This window comes from Podarcis vaucheri (assembly GCF_965113315.1).
Source record: "Podarcis vaucheri genome assembly, chromosome: 5".
In the NCBI taxonomy this organism is placed as follows: Eukaryota; Metazoa; Chordata; class Lepidosauria; order Squamata; family Lacertidae; genus Podarcis; species Podarcis vaucheri.
In genome coordinates, this window is record NC_138763.1 from 72,740,898 (window position 1) to 72,753,615 (window position 12,718).

The 12,718-nt window shown below is 43.3% G+C and overlaps 1 protein-coding gene across 1 annotated transcript in view; it reads left to right on the forward strand.

The window, feature by feature from the left end:
* The window catches only part of UNC5B (unc-5 netrin receptor B), a 216,738-nt gene extending 212,457 nt beyond the window's left edge, over positions 1-4,281 (forward strand). Inside the window, exon 18 of the transcript XR_014219592.1 lies at positions 4,110-4,281. The gene's annotated coding sequence lies outside the window, so the exon portion shown is untranslated. The remainder of the gene's footprint in view (positions 1-4,109) is intronic.
* The last annotated feature ends 8,437 nt before the right edge of the window (positions 4,282-12,718 follow it).

Sequence of the window (12,718 nt, forward strand, 5' to 3'; positions counted from 1 at the left end):
ACCCAACCCATATAAGTTGGGTTTTTTGCTACCTATCAAACAAACCATAGGCGCCAGCTCCTAGGGGCCATGGCACTTTCAGCCAGGCCCCCTCAATGTTCAGAGGGCGTTTGGCTCCGCCCCTGGCTCCTCCCAACATTGCACATGTGACGTCAAAACATCTTGCAACGTCAGGATGTCGGGTCGGGCCCCCTCAGTCATCTTGAGAAGATGGCTCCTCTGAGACAAACTGATTGAATTTGGCAGCCATAAACAAAAACTATGATTGCAAAGGAGAAACTCAGCAGAGCCTGTGTCTCTGGACCCCTGTCCACCACTGGTAAGCAGCTCCTTGAGGAACCTCTACAAGGGAATGTGGCCTCCTAAAGCAGTGCTATCGTGTGCTCCTCCCTGGTATTGGTACCCATGAAGGATGCTCTGTAAGTGCTTTTATCATTAAACAAGCACACAAATTACTGCTGAGGTGAACCCACAATTACAAGGCCTTGAGGTGGTTGTGATGATGTTAGCTGGCATATGCTCTTGTGTGTGAATGGGATTTGGTCAAGGTATATGTGCGGGAATGTGATGCATGCAAGGAAACCGGTGGTTATTCATGTATGAAATCTGTGGAACTTGGTAGGTTGAGGTTAGCAAAGGAAGTTGCTGGTGAAGGTGCACATGTCCTTCAGAGGCCAGAGTTAGCCTTAAAGGCTCTACAGCCCCCTCATGAGCTTTTTGAACATCTATGGGTGTGTGGATGTGGGGAGTTGAGGGAATGCTCATCCAATCTGCAGATGACACCAAACTGGGAGAAGGCAGAATCAGGGCTCAAGATGAGCTTAACAGACTGGAGAACTGGGCCAAAACTAGTAAGATGAATTTCAATAGGGACAAATGCCAGGTTCTACACTAAGGCAAGAATAACCAGCTACAAAAATATATACAATGGGTTGCCAGTATTACATGTGAAAAGGATCTGGGGGCCTTAGCAGACCACAGGCTTAACATGTCAACAGTGTGATGCAACAGCAATACAAAAAGCTAATGTAATTCTAGGCTGCATCAATAGAAGTCTAGTGTCCAGATCAAAAGAAGTAATAGTGGCACTAAATTCTGCCTTGGTCAGACCACACTTGGAGTGCCCAGAGTACAACCAAGATGATCAAGGGTTCTGGGTCTGGAACGGCTGAGGGACTTGAGTATGTTTGGTCTGGAGAAGAGGAGGCTGAGAAGAGATATGACAGCCGTCTTCAGATATCTTAGGGCTGTCACAGAGGGCAGGACCCAAACTAATGGCTTCAAGTTACAAGAAAGGAGATTCCAATTCAAGAGTTGTTTGGCAGGGTGCGGACTCTTCCTCCATTAGAGGATTTTAATCAGAGATTGGATGGCCATCTGTCACGGAGGCTTCAGCTGAGATGCCTGCATTGCAGAGGGTTGGACTGGATTACCATTGGGGCCCCTTCCAACTCTACAATTCTATGATTCTAACTGTGGCTCTTCATCGAGGGAGAAATCTTTCAGAAAATATAATACAGTAGTACCTCAGGTTACAGATGCTTCAGGTTACAGACTCTGCTAACCCAGAAATAGTACTTCAGGTTAAGAACTTTGCTTCAGGATGAGAACAGAAATTGCGCGGCGGCGGCAGCAGGAGGCCCCATTAGCTAATGTGGTACCTCAGGTAAAGAACAGTTTCAGGTTAAGAACGGACCTCCAGAACGAATTAAGTTCTTAACCCAAGGTACCACTGTACCCTATAAGAGAGATTGTCTCCCTCCATACAATTTGTTATGAGAAAAGAAAAGAAAAATTTCTTAGTGATCCACTGAAAAGTAATTATTATTGTACAGATAATGTGTGATAGATAGCACTTCCTATAATGAATACTGTGATGTTTTGTTGTGGACTTTGCCCAGCATTCCTGTGTAAATCAAGAGGGCAGCAACGAGATTACAAAGGTCTGAATGAAATTAAACTGTGCTGTGTGGGGGTGCTAAAGGTTCTGTGGTTGGGGAGGACAATGACAGTGAGTCCTATGGCATCTTAAAAGACCCACAAACCAATTATGGAACAAGTTTTCACAACTCCACTTTGTCAGGTGTGGAATTTGAATTAAGCCTCCAGGTGGCGCTTTGTACTGAGCCTCTTCCATCTTTTCTTCCTCATGCTCTAACACAGTGGCTGAAAGTGACATTTTATTTTAGTTTTACGTTTTAGGGAGAGCTAACAACACAGACCAAGAGTACATTCACATGGAACATTATAGCTGTTGTAGTTTGCTCAGTAGATGGATGTGTGCCTGCTTTCCCAAGGCTGAACTAACTGATCCTGAAAAATAAGGGACCGCATAATTTCCCAACACACTTCCAGGTTACACTTACTCTAGAGGAGCTGGTGGAGGCAGTTTTGTGCTGGATCATGGTCCAAAGCAGAGTGTGGCATGTTGAAGCCTGCTGAAATCAGATACGTTAAGGGTTCCTAACTCTATGCAGGTTGTGGCCTTTGGGTGTAATGCATCAAGAGCAAGTCTAGGTGCCATTCGCCTGGGAGTAAACGCCATTGAATGCCATGGGAATTACTTCTGAGTAAGCATGAAAAGAATTGTTCTGCAAGTGTCTTAATAACCACTATTCTGGTTGCATAGGTAGATGAAATATTTCTGTGCATCTTTCACAACAACACAAAAACTAGATGGCAAAACCCAGAAATATTTACAGACCATTCTGTCCAGATAAGCAAGGTAAATTAAGTATTTGAAGCCCTTGCACAAAAATTTGGTAAAGTGTCCTCATGTGTCATTTATTAAAATGTTTCTAAGCATCAGTCTTCCTCCAGCATCAGTCTCAAGGCTGTATACCATAATTCAAAAAGACTATAAACTATACATGTAAGTTTGTGCTCACATGACTGGTCTAGCACCTGTTGGGAGGAAACCACTTTCACATCATAATTTGTGTCTGCAAAGTTGCTGAAAAAAACAACCTACCTCCATTCAGATTCTCCACCACCCCAGGAATTGTTTTAGGCAAGTGCACAAACAATTCTCCTTAAACAACACACACACACACAAAATGTATAATGAGAAGAGTCACTAGCTGTCAAACTGCTGTCGCCAAATGGAAATCATCTTTGCAGCAATTGCTTGCCTTGATGCAAACCTTCCTAAGCTACACTAAACAACAGGACTACAAGATACGGTGCAAGAACTAAAGGGCATGGAAGTGTTTCCCACAATTCTACCTGCTTTTGCCGTGTTTGCTATTTAGTGGTTGAAAAGGTGTGCGTGAACCCAGCAAGCCTGCTGGGTTTTTCACTGCTAGGGTGAGAAAAGATATTCTGGGCTGAGGGTTATTTCCAGGTGAGCAGGCTGTTTCTCCATTTCTCAAAAATCAAAATGCCCTGCCATGCAGATAAGACAAATACCTCTTCAGAAACTAAGAGTGCAAACTTTTAGGAGGCAGGTCTCCAAATCCAGTCTCCAATCTTCTTGATTTAGTCCTAGTTCTCCCAAAGCTTCTGAGCTGCTGAACTGCATATGTTGCAAAGAAGTACAGGGATGGGTTCATGGAATCAGGAAGAACTTTCTGACAGGAAGAGCGGTTCGACAGTGGAACGGACTCCCATGGAGGGTGATGGACTCTCCTTCCATGGAGATTTTTAAGCAGAGGTTGGATGGCCATCTTTTGTGGATGCTTTAGCTGAGATTCCTGCAAGAGAAACTGGAGACTGGGACATGGTGGCCTTTTGAAATCTGCTGCACCTTGATTCGTAGTAAGGCTGGTCCTGTCCAGATCTTCATGTTTGGAGTTCTGAATGACTCTCCTCAAAGAGGAGAACCATTCATCAGTGCAGAACTGTAGCCAGTGCCTGTGACTCGGGGGCAGAGTATCTTCTTGACACCCCAGATTCAATTCCTAGCATCTGCAGGTAAAAAGATCAGGTTCCAGACAAAGGGAAAGACCTCTCTGCCTGAGACTGTGAAGATCGGCTGACAGACATATGCAATATTGAGTTAGATGACCAAATAGTATGCCCTGGTATAAGACAGCTTCCTGCTTAGGGGAAAGGCTTCCATGCAATTTTCAATCCTAGTACAGTGGTACCTCGGGTTACATACGCTTCAGGTTACATACGCTTCAGGTTACAGACTCCGCTAACCCAGAAATAGTGCTTCAGGTTAAGAACTTTGCTTCAGGATGAGAACAGAAATCGTGCTCCGGCGGCGCGGCAGCAGCAGGAGGCCCCATTAGCTAAAGTGGTGCTTCAGGTTAAGAACAGTTTCAGGTTAAGAACAGACCTCCAGAACAAATTAAGTACTTAACCTGAGGTACCACTGTAATTTTTTAACAGCTGCTGATGCTGAGCAGCCAATACATGTAAGCGTCTCTTGCAAAGTGAAGGAATTGAAGGTGACTTGGTGCAAGTGTCTTAAGTCACAGTACTGTATGACATGATAATTGGTTAATATCCCCAGCAATTGGAATAGCAAGATACCAAATGCATTTTGACTCTCTGCATGCTATATCTTAATCTCGGGCGGAAAAATAGAAAAGGCCGTTGCCGTTCCATAATAGTTGATTTAGTGTTAATGCTTTTTAACACTGTTACTATCAAATAAGCACACTGCTTTCCAGCACAGGCAAATAGCATAACTATTGAGGAAAAGCATGCCCCTCCATGACTGAAGTGGAATGTTTCAGTCTTGGTCACAGCCAGTTCTAATTTCCCATATACAGAGCACAAACCCAGTATTGGTCTCCCAAATGTTGTGTGTAATAGACCTAGAAATTAATTTCACATTGGGTGAAAGGATCACTGTCAACCATAACATTCGGATATTTTTGCATTCATGAGCCAATCAATCCAGTCCAGTGCAAATTAATTTATCGAAATTGGCCTCAGTGATAGCAAAAGGTGCTGTTATCCCAGGTGTGAGAAACTGGAATTGGGGCAGGAGAAGGACGTTCATGGTTGAAACATTAGACATCTCCTCTGGAGCACTACTGCATGAAGAATGATGTTAGCTCTGGCAATTACTGGAATTCTGAGGCTGTCAGAAGGTTGAGAGCAAGAATAAAGTCCCACTGTGCATGCAGAGAAAGATATTCCCCTTGAGTTTTTACATCGCCAAAAGAAAACATCTATAAAACGGAACATTTTTATTCCCACTTAGTGTAAACAGAATGCATACCAGCCATGCTTTGCCCCAAACCTTGGACTCTATACCAGTTTAGAATGCTTGCTGCATGCTTTTTCGATAGCTCCCAATCCCAGCTAATTACTTATAAAGTGCCATTACTGTCAGCTGGACAGTTGTTTACGCATATACTTAAGATTGTGACCTGAGGGTGTTGCAGGGTACAGGGAACAGGCTATTGGGCACAACTTTACATTAAAACTGCAATTCCTAATTTATATGTATAGATTGGGGGGGGGGAGAGATTTTAAATGACCTAGAAGGCAAGCCAACATATTTCCTAACCAAGCCCCCAGATATATTCTTCAACTGATTTTGCACCCCACCTCGGAAGACCCCTCAAATCAGTTCCTTTTCCATTCATTTGCCCGCAGTTAATTTCCCTCAAAATCCTGCTCCAAATTAATTACTTTCAGGGCCTTTTCAGTTGTGGCTGAGTGCTCTTCCTCTTTCCTGCATTATTTTTTGCTGGGAATAAAGCAGGTGGGGTAACCTCCTCCCCTTTGCTGCTGAGTCTGTCACCATCACAGGCAACTGACAGCAAAGGACAATTTGAGCTGATCTAGTTTGTGTCTATTTCCTCCACTGAAAAGTCTGGGGATATATAGCTTTCCATGCCCTTCCAAGTAAAACTGAAACTAGTGTTGGTGAAATATTGAAGTCTGATATTAACTTAATGTGTTTTAACTTTGGCATCCCATTTGATGAATCTGGAGAAGTTTGGTGAGCCAATGGTTCTCGTCAGTGTTTTTAAGGGATGCTTCCATGCCAGATTTCTGTTCCCCATCCTTGCTTTTCATCTCCTTAAAGGAGACCGCTAAACACACACACCAAATAGCTTCATCAGGATTAATGGAGGGAAAGAGTCAGAGGTGGGTGAGGGGTGGGCTGAATGAGCCAGAGAGTAATTTCAAACCTTATCATTCTTTCTCTTGTGTGTAATGAAGAGCTCTCTTGTTGCAGACAGCTGCTCTTGAGGGGATGCTTTATGGCATCACTTCCATAATTCAAGGTCTAATAAGCCTTGTAACGGAGAAGCTTAGGCAAGACTTATAGGAAGGGTGACTAGAATTAGCTCTGGAGCACCGAACAAAGCAAAAGGCTTGGTACCCAAAAGTAAACCACGTGCAAACATATCACCATCATTTTCATTCTTCTACAGCCAAACTGGTGTTTATAAAGTAGGTGGTTTGGGTTGTTTTTATTCTACAGGGGGTGGGGGCTTTGGCTATTATAATATTTCCTATCCCATGCCTGTTTCCTTAGAAGCAGCTCCCGTTGTTTCTGTTGGATCTTTTCCCCAGGAAGTGTGTACAAGTAATACAGCTCAAGGTTTAGTAAAGAGACACAGTTGGGGAGAGGACTTGGCAAAAAAAAGTGAAACCACCTCTTCAGTACTGAAAGTTGCCCTCCCCCTGCCAAACACACACCTAAGCCCACAGACCTGGTGTCTGAACCTTTAACAGAAAACTCTGTGAAAGTTTGTGTTTTTGTCTCTCTATGAAAGTTCATATTTTTGTCTGTTACTTGTGAGGATTACTCACGTAGACTAGAGACAAGCATAGCTGTCAACTTTTCCTTTTTCTTGTGAGGAATCCTATTCAGAATAAGGGAATTTCCCTTAAAAAAAGGAAAACATTGACATGGAGACAAGTTTAGCAAGTTTAAGATGCTGTGACAGAAGCACTGTTGCCTGGGTTATATAAACATTCGCCCCACTACAATCTCTGTTCAGAAATTTTCAGATTTTTTTTTCTCTTTTGAAAATCTGCACAGCCTGTTGGACCAGAGGTGGTGCTAGGAGGACTTAACCAAATGAATATGCACCACACAGGGGATAATGTCTCTGTCCTAATCACCTGCAACTCTCTTTAAAAACCATGGTCTTTATATTTAAGGATTATTAAAGTAGTTACATCTTAGAGCTGGTATAATGTTCTGAGTAAGTGTGTGAGCCATGAAGTCGCTGGTTCACATTTCAGCTATGAATATACTAGAAATCATCTCCCTCCCTGCCTCTTACTCACACATACACACAGAATATGAGAATAATAATACTGAACAGCAGACTTGCCATAAGGCGTACTGAGATAATGTATGGAAAGTGCTTTGAACACTAAAAAATGTTATACTCTTGTTAATATTTTATGATAGGATACACAAAAATAGGCATCTCAAATCCAGGATAGATACCCTTAACCTAAAACCACAACCACACAGACTCCTACATATTTGAACTGCTTAATCAAAGAGCTCTCTCTAAGTGGTGTGCATGATAAAACAGCTGATGCCCACAAAAATTATAAATATGTAATTAAAACACAGATAAAGCCAGCAAAACCTTTAAAGCCAATACAGGCAACATCCACATCACATCTAATTGTCTAGGTACCACTCCTTCATTGGAGCCTGTCTTGTTGCTTATGCTTCCATTGCTAAAAAAATGGCACCTTCCACTAATCACCCAGCAGGCAAGGAAGCTTTGTGTCTTCATTTCACCCTGCATGGGCTTAACATTCCAGATATGTGCTTGAATGCAAGAGTAAGAATGGAGGGTGTGGTGCCAGTGGCAACTCCTCCACCCCCAGCAAACAGCAGCTTGGGAGGGAGGGAATTTTTTTGAAAGGATCATGGTGCAGAGAGAAGTGTTAGGCCTCTTTGCTGAGGCCCCTTGACCTTTTCACACAGACACAGACACAGCAAGAGGAAAACCAAAAATAAAAATCAGATGCATTAAATATACCCATACATCTTGCATGTCCATCTGGTTTGTTTTGGTGTTGATGCTCTCCTCTGAGCATCTACATCTTTCAAGAAATGATTTGGATGCTCTGATCAGATTGAGATAGATCAGATGGGATAAATGGATGGATGCTGTGCTCACATGAGGCATCATCACTGGGAAGCAGCACCCATCATTTTGGTAATGCTGGGTTAGATCTTCTTTCTTGAATCAAGGGCAATATGGAGGGTTAAAGTATCTGACCTAGGTTATGGGTTCAATGTGGCCATTCTTATGGACAAGATAGTAATAGTCCCTTGTTTAAGGAATGAACCTGTGCTCTAGCCATTTACTTCAGTCCCAAATCTCCTCTCAGAATGAGCCATGGCAAATATTTGGCTCGTGAAAATCAATAGGGATATCACAGTTTGATAATACAGTTGGAGCTGACAGGTGCTGTTTATGAGAACCCTACTATAATTAGTCATAGCTCCAGACCTCTCATTTCAATACTCAGTGCAAAGCGATCCTATTCTTTTTCATTTAAAGGAGGAAGGAGAGTAAATAGTTTTCAAAAACCCACCAGGAGGAATTCCAAAGCACTCAAAAATAAATAAATAGGCCTACATTTTCAAAAGTGGTTTTTCCCCCTAAAAAGAAAAATTGTAGAACTGTCAATTGATAGAGGCTATAATTCTCCTAAGCGTACCTATTTGGAACTAAGTCCCGCTGAAATCAGTTTACTCACAGGCAAACATAGCTAGCATGATACTTGTCAAACTGCTTGACTCCAACCTGACACATTTATCCTGATATATTAGCCTGTACACTGGACCAGCCCTACCATTAGACAAAGCAAGGCCAGTGCCTCAGGCAGCAGATGTTGTAGGGAGTCGGAGAGCAGTGGCAAGGTGTTGGAGAATGGAGGTGGGTGGGTCATGTCTCCTAAGCTAGCCTGATATCCTCAGGTGTAGTGGACATTTTCTGCTTGCTCCCATGGCACTTTTACCAATATGAATGCAGCACTTTTTTCTTTTCTTTTTTTACTGAAAAAAGAACACTGGGTAGGGACGCGGGTGGCGCTGTGGGTTAAACCACAGAGCCTAGGACTTGCCAATCAGAAGGTCAGCGGTTCGAATCCCCGTGACGGGGTGAGCTCCCATTGCTCGGTCCCTGATCCTGCCAACCTAGCAGTTCGAAAGCACATCAAAGTGCAAGTAGATAAATAGGTAGCACTCCGGTGGGAAGGTAAATGGCATTTCCATGTGCTGCTCTGGATCACCAGAAGCAGCTTAGTCATGCTGGCCACATGACCTGGAAGCTGTCTGCAGACAAACGGCGGCTCCCTTGGCCAATAAAGCGAGATGAGCACCGCAACCCCAGAGTCGGTCACAACTGGACCTGATGGTCAGAGGTCCCTTTACCTTTATAGCCACATGGGCTTGGACACACTTCAGAGTTCTGGCACTTGGTAACATGTCTTGTTCAACACTACACAGAGGGAGAGGTGGGGCTCTGATACCTTTCAACAATCCTGGTATGTGGAAATAAAAAGTGAGAAGAGAGAGAAATTCCTCATCTGCTTCTGGTAGACAAATATTTCCCCACCCTCATTGTTCAGAGGTTGTTCAGGCTTCCCCCTGGCTACTTGCCTAATAATAAAAATAAAAATGCACTTAACTGCATCCCTACAATTATCATTTGGCCCTGAGAAATTGGAAACCGACTGCAAACACAACTTACTCCTTCAGATCTGTCAGAGGGTTGTGTTTTGAACTGTGTGCATGTTACCAACGAACTTGTGAAACTGCTTCATTCATTAAAACATGGCTTGATTCATGAAATTGCAGATACTGCTGCCTAAGTAATGTGCGAAGTCTATTTCCTGCCCAGTTCATGAGACCAGCGGTACTTTTCTTGATTTGTGCAATCGACTATATCCTTGCCTAATTCATGAACTTCCACCGCTTAAGTGTCTCCCTTCTTAGTGATACCAGGAAGTTAGGGTCTGAATCTTCAGAGCTGATGGGGACCACAGGGAGCTGCTTAGAGAGAGGTAGACCATTGTCTGTCTAGCTCAGTATTGTATGCCCTGTCCGGCAATGGCTCTCCAGAGAATCCTTGAAGATACAAGGGACTGAAACTAAGACCTTACACGTACACTGGCTGTACCAATGATCTGATGTACCACACCAGATTTGGGGGGGGGGGGGTTTAGACACCAGTGGGGTGTCTCTGCTGCTGTTGTAGTGACAATTGTTCTGCCCTGCCCTGGCCCAGCGCAGCTGTGTAAGTAAAATTATCACTTGCTATCCAGTGGCCCTGGAACTGTGATCAGTAGCGAGTCTGCACTATTTTTCTTTAGTAGAATGAGCATTGTAATGGCAAGTGGGACATTTACTATCACCAAGTCCATGTGGTGCTGCAAACTACTGATAGTGCCAGCAAGTCAACCCAACCTGTCCAGCGGTCATGAAACTTTAAAGTTTGAAGGCTTTTAGTGGTAGGAACTTCATTCTTTGTGGAATTTTTCTGGGGTAGGGGAGACTCTCCAAATATATAAACAGCAGGAGAGGACAGGTAGATTTCTAGTAGGTCTGGTGACTGAGCTTTGCCTCTGAGAAACGTGTATTCTGGGTCTGCCCCTCAGTTCTCAGCGGGTAGACCTGCTGTTCATTTGTGAGTAGGCCTGGCATCCTGACATCTTCCCACTCGCTGCTGAAATCTTTGATTCTTTCCTTCGCTCCTGTTATCCTCTGCAGTCCATAATTGCTTGCACCACTGCTATAATCAGCTTCACAGTCAGCTTCCCCACCACCCACCCCGCTTTCCCCTAAAAATAACAACATGCCAGGATAATAGCATTGGACTGTACCTCAGAGTTGCCATACATTACTCCAACTCCCCACTCTCTCCAGTAAAATGTGAACAGTATAGATACCCTGTGTTACTTTACAGGAATGGTATAAACCAAGTCTTGCTCATTCTGAGACTTGCCTCCTGCAATATGGGCACAATACTGGTGGGCTCTACTTTCATTAGTAGAGTAATTCAGGAAACTTTTGTTTTATTTTCTTATGTGAAATAAGACCTGAGTTAGAGCTATCACAAACTCCTGTCTTCATTGCTACCTTTTGCTTTTGAGCTGGTACATTGCTTCCCAATCACAGCTATGCTAAAATCCACAGCTACACTACAGGGCAGCAGTCACTTATCTGCTAAGGTAGACCGGGGGGAGGGGAGGCTTAAAACGAACCAAGCAATTCCTTGTGTAGAGAGATTTTTCACTATAGGCACCTTTTGGTTGAATTGGCTAGCTCTGCTTTCTTAATGCCTGCCATTGCTATGACTTCATTCATTGGCTAAAATCACCGAGAGGCGGGAACAGGCTCGTGTTTTCACAAAACAAATATGTGCTTCATATCTTGAGTGGTAAAAGTACTTAAAAAAAGTGAAAGCAGGGGATCTGGTGGTTGCAGCTCACCTGGAGGGCAACTATGTCTGCAGACACTGCCTTCCTTGTGGAAACACATTAACAGCAATTCATCATTGGAAGGAGCTTCAAGAAAGAGGCACTAAGCAGAGCAGAGCTTTTGTGTGAGTCACTCCTTCTGGACAGCGCTACGACCTGGTCTGATCCTACTAGTAGTCCAGATGCTGTGGTCTTTCTTCATCAGAAACAGTTTTCTGTGTGCCTCACTGAAGGGAAGTGCAGAGAGTGACTGCATAAGAACAGGCTTTTTTTCAGTGATGGCTCCTCATCTGTGAAATGCCTGTCTCCATCACTGTTGCGTTTTAAGCACCAGGCTAAGGCCTTTTTATCTACCAAAAATTTAAGAAGTTATGCTCTACCATGGAGTGGGATAGCACTTGTCTGTCCTATTGTACTGTTGGTTGAGCGTTTTAGGAATTTTGTTTTTTATATGGTTTTAAATTTGCTTTGAATTGATTTTATCTGTTTATATTTTATTTTGTCAATTTGAGACACACATAGTAACTAAAGCAACCTCTTCATTTGGAGTATTTGGTATTGTCAGTGTGTGACTTGTGGGTGTCGGGCAAACTGAATTGGCACACTTGACTCTTGGGAAGGCCTCTACCTTGAAGAATCCTGATTAGGCAGAGGTGCTTCTAATTAGTTCGTCTTATGCACAGTTTTGAGATCAATGGATTCCGTTATCTTCTATTGAGATAAATGGGCTACTGTAACTAATTGATCTTGGCTCATAAATTAATTCCTTGATGAATTGATAAATTGATGTATTGATTCTTTCAGCTCTGTTTTGTTGACTGCATTTACTGGAGAGATTTTAAACTGCCATATTGTTAAAAATGCAGGTGACTTTGTAATCTAGATTATAGTGTCTGGAAAGCAGAGGGGTGGAATTGCAGCAACAAATCCCTATCTGAAGTCAATCATAGCATCAAAACTCTGGTTTTAGAAGATTGGTATAGTGTCAGCATTTGCATGGTGGTAACGTGCAATAATTTCAGTTCATTAATGTGTCGCACTGACCATTGGCACCCATGGCTTAAGTACAGGCCAAACAAGACGTTATGCTGCACAGATGAGTAACCCATAGCTGTTGTACTGCCATGCCCATCATTCTCAACAATTAGCCATGCTGCCTGGGGCTGGTGGGAACTGGAGTTATACTAAATATGCCACTGTTACTGAAAATAGCAACCATGCATTTCATTCCTTTCCTCAACCAACAGAACCGGTGTCCCAACATATAACAATATTCTGTGTTTTCCTGCCTCTCATTCCACTAGTGTCAGTCCATTGTGTGTGGTGGGGGAAGAGGGAGGGA